This window comes from Suricata suricatta, chromosome 10, assembly GCF_006229205.1.
Source record: "Suricata suricatta isolate VVHF042 chromosome 10, meerkat_22Aug2017_6uvM2_HiC, whole genome shotgun sequence".
NCBI classification, from domain to species: domain Eukaryota; kingdom Metazoa; phylum Chordata; class Mammalia; order Carnivora; family Herpestidae; genus Suricata; species Suricata suricatta.
This window is the reverse complement of record NC_043709.1, coordinates 91,945,226-91,963,967: the sequence shown is the minus strand read 5'-3', so window position 1 is coordinate 91,963,967 and position 18,742 is coordinate 91,945,226. Positions and strand designations below refer to the sequence as shown.

The 18,742-nt window shown below is 42.2% G+C and overlaps 1 pseudogene; it reads right to left on the bottom strand.

Moving 5' to 3' along the window:
• Positions 1–823: 823 nt before the first annotated feature.
• Positions 824–1,270, bottom strand: LOC115305290 (annotated as a pseudogene).
• Between the last annotated feature and the right edge of the window lie 17,472 nt (positions 1,271–18,742).

Sequence of the window (18,742 nt, the reverse complement as noted above, 5' to 3'; positions counted from 1 at the left end):
TTTATACATAACATATATATATTTATGTATGCATACACACGTAAACTGTGAGGTAGTGTGTACTGAAATCCCAGATCGCCATTTGCCATTTGTGTGACTTTCAGTGAATTATTGAACCTCTATGAGCCTCGGCTTCCTCAACTATAAAACAAGAATAATAATAGTGCCTACTGATAGACATTAAATGAGATTAATTTATGTGTAGCATCCAGCACAAAGCCTTACAAATATTAATAGATCCATAAAAATTAACTGTTACTGGGGTGCCGGCGTGGCTCAGTCGGTTGGGCATCCCACTTCAGCTCAAGCCATGATCTCACGATTCGTGGGTTCAAGCTCCGCACTGGGCTCTGTGCTGACAGCTCAGAGCCTGGAGCCTGCTTCAGATTCTGTGTGTCCCTCTCTCTCTCTGCCCCTCCTCCACTAATGCTGTCTCTATCCATCTCCCAAAAATGGATAAAGTTTAAAAATTTTTTAAATTAACTGTTACCATTAACAATTACTTTGTAAGTTTTTAAACTAATTAAACTATGAAGGTATGTCTTCAGAATGAAATGCTAAGTAGCCTCTCAACAATTTTTGACACGAAGAACTAAGAGCACTTGGCCCAGGTTACAATCTTAAATAGTTTGCCATTATGCAATTTTCGTAACTTCCATTACGCTTTGATAGCACAATTTTCAATACTGTAACTATCTAATTTAAGCATATTACTTCATTTATGAACAAGTTGGGTAGTTAGTTCCTGGTTGAGCTATCATTAAATGGTGACACTGTCTGTCAATTACACTTCCTAATCCAATTATATTGGATGACTACCATGTTAATCCAGAAATTTTGTTGATATTGATAAATAATATCCAATATATCCCTGAGATGGCTGTGTACGCTCAGAAACACAGGTCTCAACAGTCTAAACAATAACAGAACTATATAAAGATCAAGATTCAGGATGAAAATTTACTGATGAGTCAGCCACTGGATTTGATGTTGGTTTGTGTAGTACTGATTTGTAGACTTGAATGTGGGAGTAATACCTGAGTGTGTCATTCTTTATTCCCCTGAAATATGACCTGAGGTTTACCCTGTTCAAAACATTAGCAATTTCTGGTTTTGAACTTGATATCTCTCCAACATAGATCAGATCAGCTCATGGTCATTATCTTCTATCTCTTTTAATTCTTCTACCATGGTTCCAGCTCTTCTTCACATCCCAAAAACAGTCTGCCATTTTTGAATAACTTTTAGGCTAAAAAGTGTTGTGGTTCATCAATCTGTAGAGGTGAGTTTCTGTAAACTGTCACCTACCTACTGTGACTCCATATCTCCGTTTTCCTTCATTTGCTCCTGTTAATCTATCTTATTCTGGTTTAATTTGCAAGAACCAGGCACTGAACCAGGAGCAGAGCCTGATACCTGAGAAGAAGCCAGAGGAGGAGAAAGATGTGCATGAAAACCCACTGAGAACTGGGTGATGACAGGGGCTCCATCGCGGAGCAGGCTGCTGAGCCATGGGTAATGCTGGATTCTCCCGGAGCCGGCTCTGCTCCTGCTGTAGGCTGGCGGTCCTTCTCCATGGCTCCCGGCTCCCTTCCTTCCGGCCCTTCCTTGTGGCGACAGGTCATGGGCATGGGCGCCTGCGCTATGAGGCAGGTCCTGGCAGGCTGCAGCCGGCCACAAGCCAGCATCCATGGCCTTGTCTGGCTGGGGGTGCCCAGCTAGAGGGTACCCACCTGTTCCCTGCCAGCCCTGGGCAGTAATCAGGAAATCCCTAATTTTATGAATCACTTTCTATACTTTTCTGGTTCCTGGAGATATTTTTAGGTTTGCCTTTGACTTTTTTGACCACAATGACAGTTGTCTATAATAAATGTCTGATGAGTCCAAAGTCTGGAGAGTTTGCTGGTCTTTCTCTGCACTATGGTGTTTCTTCTGGTTCATGTGGTTGTATGTATGTATGTTGTATGCTAGTTATCTCTGATGGTACTGCTCACTGCCCTTGAATATGGATGGGGGAGGGAGGTCCCAGTAGTCTAGGATGATGGTGTCTTCCTTCAAATTAGTTTAACATTTGTTTTTGCCAGGTGCCGAGGAATACCAGGAACCCAGAAACACCTCAAACTAAATTCCCTGCCAGAGGGTTCTTGACCACCCATTTATGCAAATATGGGTTGGGCTGGCTGTGGTTACTACTCAAAGACATGTTTTCTGTCACTGCCCCACCTCCAGCCCCCTTCTGCTCAGCCTCAACGCAACTCTCCTGAGGATGTGATACAGGTATTATATTTGTAATTCAGAGATTCCAGCACAATTTTCCTTAGATCCCCCTTTTAGGCTGCACTCCAAGTTTTGTTTTCTGCCCCCTACTGCCAGGCCATCAAAACTGTAGCTCAATTTTGAAGATCAGTAAATTCCTTTGGGTAAATAGAATCCCTAATGCTTTTCCCTGTCTTGGATTTCAGCCTCCTGATTCCTTATTTTCTTATAGCAATTCAATGCTTTTTATCCAGTATTTTAATTTGTTTTTAGCCAGAGGGTCAGGCTGATTAGCCGGACTGCCATATTCCTGAAGAAGAAATGGCATTTCTTTATACTTCTGTCACTTTCCGCATTCCATTTTAGACATAGCCTCCTAGCTACAAACAAATCCATGGGCAGTGCAGGCCTTACCTCCTTTTCCTCAGTATCAAAGTTTAAAGTCCACTGCCCACTGAAGGGCAATGCTTTACCACCCTTCCATCTACTCCCATGTCTTTATTATTCAGCTTTGCTACATTCAATCACTTTCAAGAAAACATTTTGAGTTTCAGGGGCAATACGGTTGTGGAAAGACAATTACCCACTTGAGGACATAGAGATGCGTGGTTATATTCTAGAATATGCATGGTGTTTTCACATGGTCTGTTGTAGGTGGTGTATGTATGCTTGTGAATGTGTGTGTGTGTGTGAGTGTGCATGTGCACATCTGCATGAAAGAGAGAGAGAGAGAATGTGTGTATTTAAAATTTATACTGGTAGAAGCTCTTCCCGTTTTGTTGTACTTGAGGCTCGGGCATGAGGACAGTGAGTTCCTCGTCCGGGTAATCACAACAAACTCTTCTAAAAATGCCATTGTCAGAATGTATATACAACCCAAAAGCCAGCCCCATAGTGAATAGGATTAATTTGTATCATAACAATTTGTCATTTTAAATAATTCACACTTTCTATGCATAATTTAGACACTATGTGCATGATTCTTACTGAGAATAATGTTTGCAATAGATCTGTCTCTGTGAAGGAAACATGTTACTTGGCCATTAGTTATCTATGCAAATTACTTAATATCTTTGGTTCAGATGCTTCACTTGTAAATCAAAGGACATGGGCATGAAATTGTATAAGACTCCTTCAGTCTCACGTTTCTTCCCAAGATTTATTTGTAATATAGAAAGCCATTTGGAAACAAGAAGCTTTTTACACAAACTAGTTACAAGCAACAATACAAAAGAATCTCATAGATCAGATGTTGAGCAAAAGCCACCAGGCACAGTACATACTGCTGGATTTCCTTTATATCAAGTTCAAGAACAAGCACAACTTATCTAAGGTTGACAGAAGTCTGAGTAGACTTAGGAAGGGCATGAGGTAACTCGCTGGCTTGTTGGAAATGGATTATATCTTCATCTGTGGGGTGAGTGCACAGATGTATACATATGTAAAAATACATCCAACTACACACTGATGTGTGTTCACTTTACTGTATGTTATGCCTCAAGTTTTAAGTGTATAAAGAAGAATTCAAGAAATTAAAAATGATAGACTTTATTATCTCACTATCTGAGTGTTTCCTAAAATTCAGAATAAAGTAATTTATCTTTTCCCTTACAAAAGTAAATGGCATTTTACTTATTACTGCCCATGAATGCTTTACACAGAAATGTGTACAATACATTTTAAAACCTTAAAATTTCCTTTCTTTATTAAAAAAAATTCTTGGGGCACCTGGGTGGCTCATTTGGTTAAGCATCTGACTCTGGCTCAGGTCATAACCTCGCAGTTCATGAGGTCGAGCCCCATATCAGCACAAAGCCCACTTTGGACCCTCTGTCTCCAACATGCATTCTTTCTCTCTCTCTTTCTCTTTCTCTTTTTCTCTCTCTCTTTCTCTTTCTCTCTCTCTCTCAAAAATAAACATTAAGATATATTTCTTAAATCTTAATTCAACGTTCACCAGGTCAGAATGCCATCCTCATCCACTCGACCCCATGCTCCAGTTATTCTGAATTCATGACACCGTATATTGTCTTTTTCCTGAACGTCACAGGAAATCTATGCCATTTAAATTATTCTGGAAGCTATGTAGTTCTCTAGCAATTTCCCTCAGCCAAGGAAAACATAAGAAAACCACACATAGATATTCCAAAAAATTCCAAATTTGAAAAAAAAAAGTTATGATGCTCAGTGGTAACAGGAAATACTGGAAACAGTTGTTAAGTCAGTGTACTATCTTGAGACAGTCCGGCCCATTAATGATGGCCAGCATATCAAGCACTCATTGCGCATGCTGATAAAAGAGCCTTTAACTGGCACTGTGTCATCAGGTAACCGTGACAATTCATGAGACAGATACTAATGCTGTCCCCATTTTATAGATGAGGAAACTAAAGATTAGAAGGGTTAAAAAAATTAACCCAACTTTATATGGCTAGTAACCACCAGATGGTGGATTTAAACTCAAGAAGCTGGATTCTGCCACAAAAATTCATCTTTTTTTATTTTCTAAAGTTTATTTATTTGAGAGAGAGACAGAGTGTGAGCAGGGAAAGGACAGGGAGAGAGGGAGACACAGAATCTGAAGCAGGCTCCAGGCTCTGAGGCGTCAGCACAGAGCCCAACATGGGGCTCGAACTCACAAACCATGAGATCATGACTTGAGCCAACATCAGATGCTTAACCCACTAAACCACCCAGGTGCCCCCCCACAAAAATTCTTAACGATCACACTCTAAAGTCCTTCCCTATGATAAGTTGAATGTCTTCTTCACCTCACACCTACTTTTGCTCCTTTGGGGACACATTAGAACAACTTTAATCCCCTTCCACATGACGACATTTCATATACTTGAAGAAAACTCATGCCTCATCCTGACGACTGTCTCTCATACAAGTTAAAAACCACCTTTTTCTTCTACAGGTTTTTATATGACTTGTTTCAACTCATGTCACCTTCCTTAAGACTTCTCACAAGTGTATTCACTGATTGCCTGGAAATGAGAAAAGGACATTCAAAGTGGTCTGCTAAGAGCACAGCAAAAAGCACAATGCAGGATTGCTCCAAGAGAAGGACCACTTCAATGGAATCTAGAAATGCTTGCTAAGTAGTGGGAAGTGGTCAGGAGAAGGAGCCTTGGGATTATGTGTACATACAGCCCACAGTGTAAACGGGGACTGGCTCATACTCTGTACCGAAAGCAGGCTCCAGGAAGGCAGCATAAAGACACTACTTCCTTCTTTCCTTCTATCTTCCTTAAGCTAGGTCAAAGTGACTGATCCCTGGGCAGCACAAAGGGCAAATTTTGCAGTTCCAGATTCCATGGCACAAGCAAGCCATGTGGTGCAGATCTTCATTAAAGCTGGCTTACTACTTTTTACATGTGTAGAAGTCCACATGGAAACCCACGACGGACTGTGAAACAACCCAGTAGATACTACCCACTCATGAGAACTCATCTTTGGTGAGGACTCCCTGGATCCAACAAAGGGAGCCCAAAAGCCTAATGTTAATATTGCAAGGCTTAGTAATAACACTATCCTCAGGTTAAGGCCACTGGGTATGTGCTGTGTATCCTCATGCTACAAAGCCCAAATGTAAGAGGAGGCCCAGAAACATTGACTCTGTTCTTAAATCCACTAAAACTATCTGATCAGGCTTATCAAAGCCTCAGGGGGAAATATGACCTAGATGTATCATAACTGACAGGGGCACGGCATGGTCTGGCCCCCAGCACTGATGTATTGTGAAAATACGTGTATCCGATGACCTGATGGCTGACGTCTTCCTGGTCATTAAATTGGGACACAGACTAGAGAGATCAGGGAGAAAGAGAAAAAGCAGAGGGTCTTAAGATATGGAGGAACACCGGGGAGTAATAAAGATAAATGTGACAAAAAAGGAAACCCAAGAGAGAAAAGAATGTTGCAAATAAGACACAAACTAATGGTAGCTATTCTGATGTATACAAATATCAGAAAAGAGAACAGGAACCTGGATTAGAAAATACCAACCATCTTTGTAAAAAGCTCTGTTTTTAAAGACAGGTTGATTGATTGTCAGAGGTTACTGAACAACAAAGAAATTCCACCTCCTATGTTTAGGAAACAATCACCAATTAAGCCAACTAAAATATTTACCCGAGGAAAACCAAGAGCAGAAGCCATTCATATTATAATTCAGGAATGGGTTTTAATGCATTCAAAAGTTCAAACTGAGATTTTTCTTATAAAACTTAAACTTAGCCAAAGTGCTTCCAAACCTACTTATTCCTTCACTGACAAATATAATAATACTCCTGGGGCTCAGATCTTATTATTATTAAATACTTATTAAGTATCCCTGGTGTGCTGAATGTCGCACATAATAGATGGATAAATACATTGTGGGCCCTCCCTTGAAGAGCTTAGGAGCCTTATAAAACTGATAGGACACACAAATAAACACCCCCAAGTTTCTTCCAGAGAGGATTTTCAAGAGTCAATGCCATTATAATGCTTTGGTATGAGGTGCAAGGAAGAAAACAGAATTGGACTTAATTTGATGAAATGGGAAGAACGCATGTATACTATTATTCTAGCAACACAGACTCTTCTCTCTCCCTTCTCTCTCACCCCAGGCAAGATGTGCCCCACCCCCAAGCCATCCATAGCTAATCCCTTTACCCAGGTCCCCTCCATCTCATCTTCCTGCTGCCACTCTGTCTCTGACCTTCATCATTCTGGCCAGGATCACCATGAAGGCCTTTCCACAAGCCACAGCACCAGGTCACACCACTCTGAGCAAATCCAGTACACCGTTTCCCAAGGAAATTTTTTTTAATAAAATGTAAATTTCACTGTGTCACCCCTCTGTTTAAAGATTCTTCAGTAGATTCCCACAGCTGTCAGGATATAGATCGGATTAATCCCTTACTGTGACATAAAATGATCTTTGCAGTTTGCATTTCCATAAATTTTCATTTTCCTCTCATGGCATGACCCCTCGGGAACCCATCTACTCCAAACCTCCTACCCTTCTTTTGAAGATTTCCAAGTCTGTCATGCTTTCTCGAATCTTCGTGCCTTAGCTCCTGCTGAGCTGGGGCAGCCTGCCCTTCCCTCCTTGCCTGGCCAGGTCAAGTTCCGCCTTTGCTTAGAAGGCGTTTTCAACCCTTTCTGCATGTCCCCGGCTGGCCCTCCTCCTCCAGGCCCCTATCTGTCCTCACGTGAGATCCTGGGACACTGTGCTGAGGCTTGTCTGTTGCCTCAAGCAGACCAGGAACTCTTCTAGAAAACAACTGTAACCCATTCCTTTTTATACCTCTAGCATTTGGCACAGAATTTATAAGAAAAAAGTGAGAGATAATAAGTCTAAAACAGAATAAAATGATTATTTTCAAGCATGAATGAAGGATCACATGGTTGGTTCAGGCTTGAGGGAAAGGACTGCACTCCAAGCCTCAACACCAAAGTCTGGGAGAAGCTGAAGGTGGGAGTCGGGGAGGAGAGAACCCCCAGAAGTGAGCTAAAAGGGGGCCTCCACTGACAGAGAGAGCAAATTAGACTCAACTGCCTACTGGGCCCTCCCAGCCTGGGAACCAGGGAACCAACTCACAACCTTTGTACAGTTTGTATCAATATTTATTATTCTTTACACAGTCCTTCCTATACACCTGCTCACCTCAGGCAGTACACCAAAATCCTGTCTTCTGGCTTTCTGGAGAGTCCCCTCTGTTCCATGAGTTGCAGGGAAGATGGTCTCCTCTCCCTTCCTCTGTCAGGACTCCTAATCTAGGCCTGAGGCCCCTCGGCCACCCCAGCACACACGCAGGCACCCCCACAATAACAGGGTACTGGCCAAGACTTTGCACAGGATGCTGGAGGGTGGCTGGGGGTGTCAGTCACGTGGTCTCTCCCTCACAGGAGGTGGAGGAGCTGTGGACACAGAGAGGAAGGAACTCGAGTGCCCAATCGCTTGGAGCTCCTTCATTCTCCTCCTTCTTGGTTTTTTCCACCTTCTCATGGAGAAAGTGTTCAGCCTGGAGAGGGCAACTTGACTGCCCCTGCCGGCAGGACAGTGAGGCTCTGCGCCACCGTGCGGGGCCACAGGTGGAGATGAACGTGGCGCCCGACACACGGGGGCCACGGCGTGGTGACCAGGGAGCAGGAATGAGCCCACCCACCTCTCCCTCCAGGTCTGCACCTGACCAGGGTGGGTGCTGGCCGTAGACGGCCCCTTGGTGCTCCCCCTGCCACGCAGGAGGCCTGGGGGGGTCATGAAGATGGAGCCGATGTCACGGTCCTTTCACCACAGGCTGACATTCCCTCTGGATGCAGTGAATTCTAACCCACCGGGGTCCCCTGCCACTCACAGCAAAACCGGAGGAGAAAAGCGGAAGAGAAGGGAGACAGTGAGGTTAAAGAGGAAAGGAGGAAATGCATGATACATAAAGCCAGAAGGGAGAGTGAATTACTTTTCATATGTTTAGTGATTAAAGGAAATGAAGTGTGAACAACACTGTGAGGAATTAATACTCCTATTGAAGCTATGTATTTAATATGATAAGCAGGAAGCCACCTTTAAGGCAACAGAGAGCATCACTTGAACCTCCTGCCCAGAGCTGTGTACTTGGCACAGGCTCAGGGCGTGTGTGATCCTGGACAGTATACGCCATCTCTCAAAACCTCAGTTGCTTTAACCATAAAAGAAAGATAATAACAGTATCTACCTCATAGGCCAGTTTTATAGATTATATGAGTTACTTGTGCAAAACACTTAGAACAGTATCAGGCACACTGAACAGTAACTGCTACCTAATTATTATTATATTTTCATCTTTGCTTCTAGATTCAGAAGATCCTCATCCCATTCATTAAGCTTCCCATGGAAGAAAAATCCACCTTAGCATCAAACCCTCAACAAAAGACCCTAAGCAGGTGGTTGGGCACTAACCAGGCTCCAAGGGACAGCTGGATGGAGCAAACAGGTGCATTTATTCCAAATTAATGTCTCCTCTTTTAACTAATGGTCCTTTGCCCATCTGCTCCCTACTCCCCCTCCCTACCCCTACAGCCAGAAAAGCACTGAACTTAAGAGTTAGAAACACTGGATTCCTATTACTGCATAGCCTTTTACATGTGACTTCATCCTCTGAGTCTTGGTCTTCTCATCGGTAAAAAGCAGGCAAGTAGTCACTATCTTTGGGGCCGAAGTAAGGTAACAAAGGTGAAAGCGATCAGCAACTTAAGTCATGTGAGCGAGTCACACAGGAACTTAGACTCCAGTCTGAGTCTCAACCACCCCACTTCCTCGCTCTCCACTAGCTATATTTCACCCAAAGTCATCACCCAGGCCCTGGCCACAGGCAAACAAACATTGTTCAATGACCTCCCTCTCTATTTTAAGCTGCACCTCCCGGGACTGCTCCTGGCCATTCTGGAAAAATCAGGCATCTTGCAGATGTAACATTATAGGCTTCCAGGTCCTTGGAGCAGCACTGCCCACTAGCACTTTCTGCAATGATGACAATTTATCACTGCGGTGTCCAACACAGCAGCCACATGTGGCCAGTGAGCACTTGAAATGCGGCTCAACAACCGAGAAATGAACTGTTACGTCATTTCGTTTGAACTCATTTAAATGTAAATAGCCACGCGTGGCCAGTAGCTACTATATTCTGTACTGGAAAACTCAGCCTTAGAGCCTCTGCCAGTTTTGCCAAAGTGCTAACTCCAGCCACTCGTCCGAGGAGCAAGACATCTGAACCTTCCAACCACCTGGCTTGCATCTCTATTTGGCCGCTGCTACCTCCACCAAGGGCAGTTCGGTAGAGCAGGAAAACGAGGTTGCTCAAAGGCTATTTCCAATGCCCTTCAATTACAAGGCAACCAGAAAACTTGTTTTTAAAACGCAGGTAAAGTCAACATTTCCCCTGGTTCACTGTAGTTGGGGGAAGGTAGGTAAATTGCAACTGTCCTTTTAACAGTCCCTAAGGGTTTGCCCTGCAGTGGGATTACTTTGTGGGGTGTCTCACCAAAGAGCAGAGCTTTCGGGCCTGCAACACAAAGCCTGTGCACTGACTAAGATGAGGGGCAAAACTCTGAGGGCCTTTTTGAAAATGAGATCCCTGGCATTTCCATTGCACTGAGCCAAAATTCCACAAGAATTACTTCACAGTGTTTTTTACATTAATCTTGCCAAGATCAGATTCCAAGAAGCAATAAAGAATATTAAGTTAGCTTTTACTTTAAATCGGAAAGTTTGTGAAGTTTGAAATCCTACACAAATTATCATCTTTGCCAAACTGAGATTGGCCCTAAGGGATTGAGAGAGAGAAGACTCATTCTTTTGTTTGGAATGCGCTAGCCTTGCACAATTTCATAACCTTCATTATAAGGTGCTAAAAGTGTGTGGATTGTTCTCAGCCACTTGCCCAAGACAAAAACAAAACAAAACATCCCTGGTCCAAGTAAGAAGTGGGGATGGGAGGGAAAGCCCATCTGCTCATTTGATAAATTTCTATCTAGTCTTTACTACATGGCAGGAGGGCACCCATGACAATGGGGCTCCAAACTCAGTTACAAATCTATAATCGAGTAATGCCTGGACAAGGTACATTGTCCACACAAGCCATTTGGGAATACGGATAATAGAGCAGCACACGCCACAGGAAAGCTGAGGGAGCCTTTACCAAGAGGTAGCCTTTGAGCTGGGACAGAAGAATAGATAGAAATATGCTGGGTAAGAATGGAATGAAACAGGGCAGCAATGCTTCAGGAAGAGGAAGTGGGAGGAGATCAAAAGCATAGAGGATGAAATGAGCCTTCTAAACTGAGGGCAAGCCCCAAAACTGGCCCCATTTCATTTTGGAGCCAGTTAGTCTTCTCAGTCTCTCCTCTCCTCACTCTGCCCCCCAACCCCCAGCCCTCTTCCAAATTCATGCAACCAGTCCAAGAACATCATGTTCCTTTGGGTCCTTGGGTCCTTATTATAAAAAAGCTCCAAATTGGGCCCTGCACACAAAATCCCATGGTCCTACTAATTGTAGGGGCTAAGGGCAGGCCACCCCAAAATGTGCCACTTTGGCATGCAGATTATTTCAAGCTAAAATCAAGGCCCAAAAGACTCAGGAAGAATTCTGCCTAACTGCCTAAAAAGAATTTAGATAAGAGAACCTGCTCTAGTAAGAGAGCTATCATCATAGATAACTACAACATCATATGAACTAGGGATGATAGGAAGGAATTTGGCAGAGTCAGCCTGATAAAATTCCTTTGTATGTCCCATTGTTTCTGAAGCCCAGCAACCATTTATTTACTAGACATTTACTCATCTTCGTCTTCCTGTGAATTGCTCCCCTTCCCTTCAAAGTCCAGACCCCTACCCCTTTCTCCTTAGTTCAGGATGATGACTATATCCCATTTTGCCTGACTGTCTTTGAAATCTCATGGTTGTGTGGATTCCCTATATGTATGATATTAAATTTGATTTTCTCTTGTTAATCTCATTGTCTCATGTCAATTTAAGTCTTAGACCAGCTAGAAGAATCTTGAAGGGTAGAGAAGAATTTCTCCTCCCCAACACAATTAAGGCCACTGCTGCTTTTTACAAACCTTCAGCAATCTACCATATATATGAATAGTGTTTGCTACTTCTTGGAAGAGACACCTTAACACCACTGCTGCAGGTAACCAGCTCACCATAGGATGATGATCCAAATATTTGAGAGAGATTTGGTGATCATTAGAGTGAAATGATTATGTTGGGAAGTGTTGCGGTACTTTAAAAAGAGAGGAGATGCCACATAATATCAGATGACAGTGAATTTAACCAGAGGAATGTCAGGACGCTAAAAGCATCTATAAAGTACAGTACGACAGGGTGATGCAGGGGAAGAGAAAAGAGAAAGCAATGACCAAGGTAAATATGGGTAGCTGGAAATTTTTCTGACATGCCATTAAATTCTTAAAATTTATCTTATTTCTTTTTTAAGTTTATTTATTTTGAGAGACACAGAGACAGAGACAGAGAGAGTGTGCACAAGACAAGGAGAAACAAAGAGAGAGGGTGAGAGAAAAACCCAAGCAGGCTCCATGCTGTCAGCACAAAGCCCAACTTGGGGCTCGATCTCACGAACTGTGAGAACCAACTGAGCCACCTAGGTGCCCCTTAAAATTGATCTTCTAAGCCACTTTTAGGAGACCAAGTTTTAAGACGGTAAATCTACCCCAAGCTCAGGAGGAAGCTAGATAGTCACAGGAAACTGTAATATTGCAGATGAATATATATTCAAAACTAGCCTATAATGGTTGGATGAAAAAAATATGTTCCATTATGTGAGAATATCTCATTTTAAGTAACAACTGCAGAATATACAAAAATGCTTCTTTTTACTTTCTTATTATTCTATATGCTAGAAAAATAGATTTTTTGCAAGGATTTTTGTATCCTCTTATAAATTAGGTCACCTCACCAGGCTTTTTGGACATGCTGGGTGGATTTTCCCAAATAAAGACATCACAGTGGTCAGCTGGCAATATAAATGATAGAATTCAGGTCCCCAGAAACTGGGACCAAGTAGGGCGGCACTGTGAAAAAAAGCACTGGACTAGCCATCAGACATCCATTAGGTTTAGCTTTTGATACCAGGTCCCCCCTTTCTTCTTGTTTGCATTTAAAAAGGCAGGTCTCTTAACTCTTCTGGACCTCACTTTTCTAATCTGTAAAAGGGGAAGAATGATTAATTTCATAAGATGACTGGGAAGATTAAATACAATGATACAAGTTAAAGCATATGAAAAATAGAAGTCAATAAATCTTAGTTTAACTGAGTCTGGTAAATGCCAGTCATTTACTTACTAACAGGAGAAGGAGGGTGTGAAATCTGAACATGTTGAGAAAGATGTCCACATAGCTATCAAAACTCCAGTTGCCTTTCATTTATTGTTCTTTTCACATTCTGCAATGAGACGCTGATTAAGGGAAACGAAAGCATATGAAAGAGATGGCTACTTGCTCTCTCCCCAATAAGCCTGTGGATAATTGATTGATAGGCCACCCACTGTGAAGTTGGGGTCTCCTTTTTCATACAGGATTTGTAGCTCCAAAATGAATGACTTTATCAAAAATAAACCTGGAAAAGGATTCCTTGGGCCCCCAACTATAATGTCTTTTGGAACAACTGACTTGAATGTCCTCTTTCGTTCTCCAGGATCCTTCTTTCTTCTTCTACTCCTTCAAACTACTGGCAATCCAGTATTTTTATCTTACTTATTTAATACCTCACTTTTTCTCAAAGAGAATAAAGACCTCCAATTCTAGCTAATAATAGAAATTCACCTGCTTCCAAATCTCCACTCCAGGGAATTCCCATAACAAGCCAAGCTCCTTGTCTATCACATGCAGAACCCAGAAGGTCAACGTTTACCTGCTTGATTCCTTTTTTTAAAATTTTTTTAAACATCTATTCATTTTTTTTAAATTTTTTAATGTTTTATTTATTTTTGATACAGAGAGAGACAGAGCATGACAGGCGGAGGGGCAGAGAGAGAAGGAGACACAGAACCAGAAGCAAACTCCAGGCTCTGAGCTAGCTGTCAGCACAGAGCCTGATGCAGGGCTCGAACTCATGAACATGAGATCTGACCTGAGCCGAAGCCGGACGCTTAACCGACTGAGCCACCCAGGCACCCCAACATTTATTCATTTTTGAGAGACAGAGAAAGACAGATCATGAGCAGGGGAATGGCAGAAATAGAGGAACACACAGAATCGGAAGCAGGCTCCAGGCTCTGAGCTGTCAGCACAGAGTCTGATGCAGGGCTCAAACCCATGAACTGTGAGATCATGACCTGAGCCAAAGTTGGACTCTCAACCTACTGAGCCACCCAAGTGCCTCTACCTGCTTGATTCCAGTGTTATTTAACATGCATATAACCAAACCTCCTCAAAATAGGCATGTAGACCTAGCCATCCTTATCTCCAATCTTATGAGTCAGAGTGTCTAAGTTTGGTACTTGATGACCTTCTGAATGTAGCTTACAGGTTAGAGTAAATATGCAAATATGCAACCCATCTGGAAAGCAAACAAAACCAAGTTTAAGATTATAAACTCCTATTCTTCATAGATTTTATTCCAACTATTCCAGTGAAACACTTACCCATATAAATCAAATCATGCGTTTCTCTCACAACTTTTCTAAAATTCAAACCTCTTTCTAAACTAACATTCCCTAATACACATTTATGGAATGGTCCCAACATTTTGGAAATGATGTTCTTATCTGACATGAAAGATGCCAGACAGAGGTCATAAGGCATTTTTCTTCTTACAGGCTTAGACTATAAAAATAACCCCCCAAAAATATGATACAGTCTTTTAAGATGGTTTATCACCTTAAAAGAATTCATCTGAGTTTAAAAAAAAATGGTGATACTCATTTTCAAAAAAGTAGGAAAGCATCAAAATGAACCAAAGAAAATTTCTGACCAAGATCTTGCTTTAAAATTGGGAGGTGAAAAAGAAAAAGTCTTCTGAAAAGAAATTGAAAGCCCCTGGCCCCATTCTGAAGGCCAATGGGAGCTCAGGGACAAAGAGAAAATAGACTTCCTTCTTTGGGTTCGTATCGGAAGCATCTTGAAAATGAGATCAGTGATGTGGGAGACGAACTGGCCAAAGCATTGAACTCCCTTCACCACGGGAGAAAGAGCACATTCCCACAGAGGAAAACACTACAAATCCTTTCAATCAATTCAGCTTTTCACCCTGTGTCTCCCCTAAAGAGCTTATCTCTGGAGAGGCCTAGGATGATAAAAAGCCCCCAAAGGAATTGAAACACAATCCTGAGACTAACAGCCCTCCTCCTACCTTAAAGAAGGGAGTGGGGGAAGCAAGACAGTAAAGAGTAGAGAAAGTGAAATTTTAAAAAAAGGAGAGTCAATAAAACAATTTCCCTACCTCCGTTATGTTTGTCATTCAAACATCATTTCCCTGGCACTTCAGCTTCTCAAGGAAAAGGTTTAAAGGGATAGGACTGCAGCAGGGAAAACAAGGAAGGAGATGATATTGCCTTATCCAGGGCCAAAACATCATGTTTTAATTGCACAAGATATTGTTTGTTGGCCCTCAGCACCATTCTCATCTCTAAGCTCTCTCTTGCAGGCCAGGTCTCTACAGCCTAGAAACTACCTTTCCTAAATGCCCTTGCTGCCAAGTTTCTGATTAGATTCCACCAGTAAGGGGCACTACAGTGAGAGGAGAATGGCAGAAGAGAAAGAGAAGCCACTACACTCCAGGTACAAGTGGAGGCAAATACCTGGGCATTGACACATCTTGTGACACCAGGCATTTCCTGAGAATCACTGCCTCCCCTCCTTGCAGTCCCCACACTTAAATTTTTCTTGAATAGGGATTCCCTGGCCTCTATTCCCCCAACCTTATAAAGGCTGAAGTTAGGTTGGCCTCACCCTTTGAATTCCCAGTGTTAAACCACTTCCTGTTCAAAATATCCATGGTGGCTTTTGTGGAAACTGACTGGTACATTGGTCTGCCCCATGCTTCACAAACTGGAGGACCTGTACCCACCCCAAGGGCACCAGGGATATGTAAACACATATGGTACATGTTTGAGAACATGTGCTTGAGTCTTCTTTCACAGTCTCTACTTTCAGGAATTTATTTTTATATTAAAATAATCATTGAAATACTATAGAGAAAAGGCATCTTAAAATAAAATTTCAGGGTCAAATACAAAGCTTCAGAGAAAATAACTGTACTCTCAGAACATGAAGAACATGTTTCCACCCTCTCCAGTGATGAGTACCTTGGTGGAAGACTTAGAGACACAATGCACATCTATCTATCCTACCTACCTATCTACCTACCCACCTATCCAGAATATATTCTAGATGATACTGCAGCACCGGGGATGTTGAGTCTGTACACTCTCCATGAACTGCATAATCAGGACATGCAGCATTCCATTAATTGAATTTCTATATATGTCTTATCTTACCTACTAAAATGCAAGATCCCTCATGGCAGGCAAGGCACTATGTTTAAGCTACGTGTTCTGTACTACGTGCCTCCAACAGTGCCTGGCCCACAGTAGGCAGTCAACATACATCTCCCTCACTGCCTTGAGGAATCAGTGAAGAGATGAATAGGTGGCTGAATACTTACCCAGCACAACTGACAACACACCATAGAGGTTAAAGTGTGCAAATCTGTCATAAGATGTGTAGCCTTAAACAAGTTATTTTGCCTTTGAGTTTTAAGTTCTGCATCAGGAAAATGAAGGGAATGATTGTACCTATTTTTGAAGGGTTGTTTAGGGTTGGAGTGAAGGTTCAAGAGAGATGATGCAGGCAGAGTGTAAGAGGTCTAGTACATAGTACGCTCCCCCATAAACATCAGCAATTACTATTACCTATTTTCCTAGGTTTGAATAGCCTAAAATAAGCTTAGATTATACAACTATGCTGTCTAATTCAATCTTTCCTTAATGGCTCAGAGAGCACTAAAGCACTTCAGCAGGTCATTTAAAATAGAAATTCTGTCTCCAGTTGATTAGCCAGAATGGCAGATAACAGTGTGCCCTGGTTGTCCTAGCTCAGGCCCTCACTCACATGACCAATGCTGGCTAGGAAAAGTCATTGTTTCGGCCACACGGCAGTCTTCCAATCTGAATTGTTATTTGGGTAGGATTACAAAATTACTAGAGAAGAGACAACACGGTCAATGAAATAATACATTTTGACTCTAAAAACTAACTGATACAGCTTCCTCCTTACATGAAATTCAAACTGGCAGGAGTGTGAAGCTCATCACAGAGGCTAAAACCTGACTAAAGGCAAATGAACAATTATCAATGATAACATACAAAGAGGAATGCCCAGTGGGGAGCCTGTGGCACCCGGGGTAAGTCTAGTTTTATTTAACATCTTAGTTAATGATCTGGAAGAGAGATAAACAGAAGACTAAAGAGAGAGGCTGAAGCGGACATCTGTTGGCTTTGCCTGCCAGGCACCCACCCTCCTGTCAGTGGTAACAACACCCAAGTTGGGTTTTGAGAAATCTCCTCCCCCGGTGAGTAAAATCTCCATGGGACTGTCAGACAAGATGGCCCAGGCTGGGCCAAAAAGATGCCCTCCCCCTGGACTTTAATTTGTATGCAGAGGATCACAAACACTTAGAAACCTTAGAACCACCAAGCATCATTTGGTCTAACAGTAGATCTCTGGAAGAAAAAAAAAATGTATTAATTCCTGCTACCTAGATCCCTTTTCTTTCCTTTCAAGTTTAATACTTCCCCCCTCCCCTTAAACTAGTCAATATCATTTTCTGTGGACTACAACTGAAAGCCCAATGACTAGAGACACAGCTTCTACTAAATGCACATGGAGTCCGCACTTGGTTTGTGTGACCCTTCAGTGATTCTCAAGATACTTTTCAGGCACTAGTGTAAGCAATGCCACTATAGATAAAGCAAGTGATTTAAAAATTATAGTGTTTTGATTCAACTTGAAAAAAAAATTCACCATGACATTTTTCTGGGAGATTCTGATATTCACACAACAGATCAAATCACCTAACCTTAGAACTAAGGTGAAAGCAGAGAATCAGACAGGAGATTGCAGTGAGATGAAGCACTTTTAAATGCCATTAAGGTTCTATATTGCATAAAGTACAAAACATCAGACATTTGCAAAGTACAACCATGGTAAGTGACCTCTATGGTACATTGTCTGAATTATTAGGTACATGCTTTCTTTAAAGAGAGAGCAGGGAGAGAATAAATGCAATGAAGTTTAGAGAAGTGTAATAAAAATGAATCAGGCTATCCAGGGTACAGGGATGAATGCTAAAGGTTTGTTTGTTTTCCAAAACCCCTGCTCTCCTGGGTGGAAAGAATGTAAGGAGGCCGCCATCTTTGCTTCAGGCTAAGAGATGCTCAATGATTAAGTGCTTTGGCCCAACTGGCTGTTCTCTGTCAGCCAACAAATGCTGTACTGCTTCCATGACAATTCACCTACAATGCTGTTAGGCAGGGGGAACAAGCTGTCCCGGCAACAACTCAAAATCCCACTCACTGCAAGGAGAATTTGGAAAGAAAAGAGGAATTTTCTTCTCATTATTAGAGAGAATCAAGATCCATTTCCTAGTCTACAAGAAACAGGGATTCCTACCCCTGTTGTTCTTTCCTCCTAGAATCTACAAGCGGTACCTGTGATGGAATGAGCCAGTGCCACATCCTGACTGGTGCTTCAGAAAGGCCTAAGGTATACATTCCACACAGCATATAAAAGGGGTACACGGTCAAAGGTATACTATATAGGTCTGAGATAACTCGTATTATATCAGTAGGGTCCCAAAAGAAACAGATGGCAATCCTAATTGGGGAGACTGAGGCAAATTTAACAGAGACTGTTTGTAAAGGTATGGGCAGAGTCCAGGGAAAACAATAAGGTGGTGGGCTAAAACACCTGGGTCTGGATGCCTAAAGAGAC